Raw genomic sequence first — 6,825 nt, 5'->3', positions numbered from 1 at the left:
TCTTCTGACACGAAGTCACGTACCCAATCGCACAGCTGAGACGGTAGTCTACAGGAACGCAGATTCATTAGAGGTCGCTTGTGAAGTACGGTGTCAAAAGCCTTCTGAAAATCTAAAAATATGGAATCAGTTTGACATCCTCCATCAGTAGGACTCGCTACTTCGTGAGAATTAAGAGCTAGTTGTGAGTTGTGTTTCACAAGAACGATGTTTTCTGAATCCGTGTTGGCTGTTTGTCAATAAATCGTTTGCTTCCACACAGCTCATAACATTCGAACACAGTCGGGTCCATATGTTCTAAAATACTATTGCCAATAGACGTTAGCGATATGGGTCTGTAACATAGCGAATTACACCTATATCCTTTATTGTGTATTGGTGTGACTCGAGCAGTTTTCCAGTATTTAGGTACTGATATTTCAACGAGCTATCGGTTGTATACGATTGCTAAAAAGAGAGCGATTCTATCGGCGTACTCTGGTAGAAACCTGACTGGTATACAGTCAGGCCCGGAGGTCTTGCCTTTATTGAATTAAGCAGTTTTGCTACACGGAGGACATTTGCTTCCGAGTACTCTACGTTCGTCACGCAAGTCTCACTGACTGTCTCGTAATGTGGAGCGTACCCGGTGAAATGGAATTATTTCGAATGTTTACATTTTGATTATTTGCTTTTGTGATGATTTAAATGCATGACACGAGCTGTAGCTGCCTGAGCACTTTCCACTTTCTTTAAAATGCTTCTCCACATTGTAGTATTTCAATTTATATATAATCGTCAGAGTACCTACTTGGTACAGGTAGCGGTCAGAGGCGCTGTTAGCGCTTAATTTTACCGCTGCCGGAATTCAATTGTTCTACTGCTTTTTACAATGGAAAGTAAAAATTATTAGTGAGTTTGATGCTGGACTCGGATGAGACAGCTTGTCTTTGATCTTTTACTTGAAGGGGCATTATTACCAACACAGCATTTTGTGAAACACCTTCTGGCTTTAATAGGCTAGCTTACTGTGAGAACAGTTTATAGAAATTACTATTATTTACGTAGTTAGAGATCCTTTATCATCTCACAAGATTTTTCAGTCATGTTTAAAGAAATATTTAATGTGTGTGATGTATAAGGGGCGCTCAAAAAGAAACGAACCGGAGGCATAGTTACAGAAACCAGTACCTGTAAGTTAGAAGTATTGACCCTGGCTATTGAGACACTTGTCACACTGAGACACAAGGCGGTGAATAGTTGTCTCACAAAATTCCCGGGGCTGCGATGTTAACCAGTCCAGTACGTACAGCTGGACGTCGTCGTCCGAGGTGAATCGTTTGCCCCTCAGAGCATTTTTAAGAGGACCATAAATGGCGTAATCACAGGGAGAGAGGTCCGGACTGTATGAAGGGTGGCCGAGAACCTCCCATTTGAATTTCTGCCGGAGTGCCGCGAAGCAGAATGACCCCACGGTTCAGATTGTCTGGTCTTTTTGATTTGATCGCTTGGCGAAGAGTGGTCAAGGTTTCCGAGTAACGCTGGGCATTCATTGTTGTCCCGTGCTGCAGGAAGTGAATCAGAAGGGGGCCATCTTGGTCAAAGAAGAAAGCATAACCTTTCCTGCACGCGCGTGGATGGCGTTGGTTTTTTTGGTGGTGGTGACCCTGGATGCTTCCCCTTGAGACTTTGTCATTTTGGTTCTGGTTCGAAGTTACGACTCCATGACTCACCTCCAGCCTCCACTCGTGCCAGGAACGCATTCCCTTCCCGAGCATATCGCTGCAGATGAGCAAGACAGTGGGCCATTCGACATGCTTCCTGGTGTGGTTGAAGACTGTGGGACACCCATTGGGCACACACTTTGTGCATGTGCAGTCGTTCCTTCATGACGGTGTGAACACTTCCGACGGTCAATCCGACCACGGCGGCTATGGCTTTCACTGTCACTCGGCGTTCCTGGGTAATGAGTTCATCCACCAGCTGGACGATGTCATCGGTAGTGCAGTGCGGTGCTCCAGATCGTGCATCATTGGCTAACGAAGCCCGTCCTTCCCTGAAGCGCTTGTGCCACGTCTTTACCCTTGCAAGGGACATGCAGTGTTCGCCGTATACTTGTGACATTCGTGGATGAATGTCCGTTCCTCCTATTCCTTCCGCTGTTAGGAAACGAACAGCACCTCTTTGCTCTTCTGTTGACGCCTCCATGTCACTGTCTGCAATGCGACTGGCAGTGTTGCACGATTGATGGGTGCTGCTGCTAGCTCTGTATAGTCACGTGACGTTCACGTGTACTCTCTAGAGGCGGGCTGTTAACTTCCACTCTCTGGTCGGAACCACACCTCGTTACACACGCCACGATATTACCCTTAGAAATTAGAATTATATTAATACCTTCAGCTGCTGACAGGCGTTGATATATACCAACGGAGACAGGTGAAAATGTGTGCCCCGACCGGGACTCGAACCCGGGATCTCCTGCTTACATGTCAGACGCTCTATCCATCTGAGCCACCGAGGGCACAGAGAATAGTGCGACTGCAGGGACTATCTCGCGAACGCCTCCCGCGAGACCCACATTCTCACCTTGTATGTCCACACACTACATTCGTAGTGTCCCACACCAACACACTCATTGCTCGTGGAAGACATTCCTCCCAACTCCCCAAGAGAAGAAGAAGGTTATTGCCAGAACTATTTACTTATATGGATATGGTGTCTGTTCTTTCGGACATGTCCTTACCCCTATTTTTCTGAGAATTTCGAACATCTTGCACCATTTCACACTGTCGACCGCTTTTTCCAGGTCAACAAATCCTAAGACTGTGTCTTGATTTTCTTTAGTATTGCTTCCATTATCAACCGCAACGTCAGAACTGCTTCTCTGATGCCTTTACCTTTCCTAAAGCCAAGCTGATCATCATCTAAAACATCAGTTTTCTTTTCCATTCTTCTGTTTATTGTTCTTGTCAGTACCTTGGATGCATGAACTGTTTGGCTGAATATGTGACAATTCTCGCACTTGTCGGCTCTTGCCATCTTCGTAATTGTGTCGATGATGATATTCCGAAAATCAGATATTATATATACTCATACATTGTTCATAACACTGTTAATATTCTTTTTGTTGCCATTTCCCCCAATGGTTTTAGAAATTCTGTTGAAATGTTGTCTATCACCATTATATTATTTGATTTTAAGTTTTCCAAACCTCTTTCAAGTTCTAATTCCAACACTGGATCCCCTATCTCTTCTGTATCGACTCCTGTTTCTTCTTCTATCACTTCATGAGACAAGTCTTCCCCTTCCCCTCAAAGACGCCTTCAGTGTAGTCTCTCCACATATCCGCCCTCACCTCTACTTATAACAGTGGAATTTTCATTGCACTTATAGTGTTACCACCCTTTCTTTTTCAATTTCTTAAAATTTTTCTTCTAGTCATTTTGCCTCAGCTTCCCGGCGTTTTAGATTTGTTCCATTCCTAAGTGATTTGTATTTCGGAATATCTGAATTTCCCTTAACATTTTTGCATTGTCCATTCTTCTTCAACTTAACTTCCGTATCTATAGCCGGAGAGAACTTCAACCGTATCTCCTCATTCCTTAGTGTTTCCGTATCCAATTTCTTTGCGCACTGATTTTTCCTGACTGGTCTCTTAAATTTCAGCTACTCTTAGTCACTACTAAATTGTGATCTGAGTCTAAATCTGCTCCTGGGTACGCCTTACAATCCACTATCTGATTCCGGAATCTCTGCCTCACCATTATGTAATCTAAGTGAAATCTCCCTGTCTCTCCCGGCGTTTGCGAAGTACACCTTCTCCTCTTGTGAGTCTTGAACGGAGTATTCGCTATTACTAGCTGAAATTTATTCCAGAACTCAATTAGTATTTCATCTCTCTCATTCCTAGTAGCAAGCCCACATTCTCCTGTAACCGTTTCTTCTACTCCCTCTCCTACCACGGCACCCGAATCCCCGATGACTATTAGATTTTCATCTCCCTTTCCGTATTGAATCATCCCTTCAATATCCTCATACACTTTCTCCATCTCTTCACCTTCGGCTTGCAATGTCTGCATGTATACCTGATCTTTCGTTGTCGTTATTGGTTTGCTGTCGATTCTGATGAGAACAAACCCATCACTGAACTGTTCACAGTAACTCGCTCGTAGAACGTTATCCTTTCGTTGATTATTCAATCTTTATCTCATGGTCACCTCCCTCTTGGCAGTCCCTCCCGGTGTTCCGAATGGGGGACTATTCCGGAATCTTTTGCCAATGGAGAGAACATCATGATACTCTTTCAGTAACAGGTCATATGTCCTGCGGATACGCATTGTGCATCTTTAATGCAGTGGCTTCCATTTCCATTTGCATTCTCGTGCCGCTGATCATTGCTGATTCTTCCGCCCTTGGGGGCAGTTTCGTACCCAAGGGCAAGGATGTGCCCTGCATCTCCCCTCCGCCCTCTTTGATAAGACGTCCTTAGGTTAGTCAGGTTTAAGTAGTTCTAAGTTCTAGGGGACTGATGTCCAAAGATGTTAAGTCCCATAGTGCTCAGAGCCATTTTTTTGATAAGGCCTTGCTGAATGAGGGTGACTTCTTGTGCCGAACGTCTTCGGCGGCCATTACTGATGATTTTTGTTAAAAAATTTAGTGTTGGAGGGACTCGAAACCAGGACCGATAACATTTTGATTGCTAATCAAAGATGCTACTCCCTACTTCATTTTTACAACGTATATTTTATTGATAATTTATAACAAAGTTTCAGTTGAAAGTTACAATAAAAGTACAATTTCGCAATTTTTCCCAGTTGTCAAAGTATACTGCTTTATTGTCATTTTTGTCTTAATATAATTTCGGTTTGAACTATTCCTATTTCCTCTCCAAACCAAAGCCTCCTTCTCGGGGGTATTTTATTATGTAATTCGTGGCATTTTAGAAGAATGAAATTCCTGTTCTGACTGTATTTGAAATAAGGGAACTGTTATGGTGTACGGCGAAGCGGCGGCACGCCAGTCAGAAACGAGAGAGCAGAGGGGGCTCTGAAGAAGGCGTCAGCCAACTGCACGCTGACCGACTCCTCGCCACGACCACGATGCAACGGTAGCGGCCTCTATTCTAAGAGAACTCAAGCGCCACTCCCGACTGGTCGCGGCTCACTTCTGCAGCAGCATCGACATTAGGTGCTTGAAGAGCAGCGACTTAGGAATTGTATATACTAAAGAGATTTCTTATTTGCAAGTCCCCCTTTGCTTGCGACCCTTCTGTGTTATTGTCAAAGTATTGTCATTGTTAATTCCATAATAAAACTCATTAATAAGGTTTGTTTGAATGCTGGCTAGCGATCTGAGAAGGCAGGCTTTCTAGACCCCACATATTGGACGTCAAGGTAGGATCCAACATTGGTGACGAATATTGAGAAGAACCTGGCGCCTTTTTGTATTTTGCTGGCGCCTTAATTTTACTTTGTCTCTTTCTTTACAGGGGCGTGTTTACTTGCTGTAACAGAACCGCTTGTAGTGGTTTTGCTATTCAGTGTTTTCAGGTGGGCGTTGCGGAAATTTTCTTTGCTTGTGTGCTTCTTTTTATTGCTTGCCATGTCTGTTTATCGCAATGAGCAACCCACCTCACCCACCCCCTGTTTGAGTGGCTCGAATGATTGCAACAATTTGAAGCCCACGTAATTGCTCACAACATACCAGGTACTGCGAAACTCCATTACTTTTTGTCAATGGTAGGAAGTTCAGTGTTTCGTCTCATTCAGAAATTGCTTCCTAACGCCACTCTGAGTGTCCATCTAGGTACTAATTCTTTAATTGCAAGGAAAGGTCGGAACAAACTTGTCGCGAGTGGGTTGCAGATCTGCAGTATATGACGAGGAAATGCAAATTCAAATGTGTTTGTGGTGGTTTATATTCAGATGTTATGTTACGAGATGTGATTATGTACAGTGTAACTGATGTCAAACTTCGAGAACAGATTTTGAAACAGTCTGATCCATCATTTCAATAGGTAGCGCAAATACTAGATCAGTACGATTCAAGTGCCGTGTCGGCCGATAAATTTGAGCATGCACCAATATGTTGGGCCGAGTCGTCTCTTGCTAGTGACCGGCCCATTGGGCAGTGGCAGATTACGCGCACCATGTTGCATAAACGGTTCTCCACGCCGCGTGAGCAGCGCTCTCCACAGGTAAACAGAATTAAGTCATGTCCTCGGTGCTATTCACGGCACAAACGCCAAGACTGTCCTTCCAGACAAGCACAGTGTAACGCTTGTGGCAAGAAAGGGTTCAATCCGTATTTTTGCAACGGAACGAACATAAGAATTCTACCCACTCACAAAAATTCCGTCCCAAGGCCCATGTAATCAATGCAGTGTATGCAAAGCCTGCTGCAGGCGTTAGCAAACCTTCCAAGCAAACAGTTTTTTTTTAGTGGTGTGCCAGTCCAACAAGAGTTTTGTTCATTTGCATATTAGCAGAAAACGTGTCAATCGTTAACACAAATGAACTGTTAGGCTCCCCACGTCTATCTAAAACTAGCAAGCACCTAACGGCTTATAATGGACACGACATTCCCGTTCTTAGAAAATGTACTTTGCCGACCATGTATCGCTCGCATACACGCACTGTGACGTTCACTGTGCTAAAATCACACAATTGTGAGAATATGTTTGGCGTTGATTCGTTTGGCTTTAAAATTCAGGGATATGTTGTCAGCGTCCGCATTCAATGCAAAGTACAGTGTAGCTAGCTTGTGAAAGTAATTCACTCTTTTTTGAAGTTTTAGGTAAGGCTAAAAAATACGTTGCGCATATTACTACGAAAGACAATGTTCAGC

At 43.9% G+C, this 6,825-nt stretch overlaps 1 non-coding gene across 1 annotated transcript; it reads right to left on the bottom strand.

The window, feature by feature from the left end:
• Positions 1-2,426: 2,426 nt before the first annotated feature.
• On the bottom strand, positions 2,427-2,501 carry Trnat-ugu. Its single transcript has one exon. It is a non-coding gene; the product is annotated as a tRNA-Thr (tRNA).
• Between the last annotated feature and the right edge of the window lie 4,324 nt (positions 2,502-6,825).

Source organism: Schistocerca piceifrons, chromosome 1 (genome assembly GCF_021461385.2).
Source record: "Schistocerca piceifrons isolate TAMUIC-IGC-003096 chromosome 1, iqSchPice1.1, whole genome shotgun sequence".
Classification (NCBI taxonomy): Eukaryota; Metazoa; Arthropoda; class Insecta; order Orthoptera; family Acrididae; genus Schistocerca; species Schistocerca piceifrons.
The sequence above is the reverse complement of the archived record's forward strand: the minus strand, read 5'-3'. Positions and strand labels throughout refer to the sequence as shown.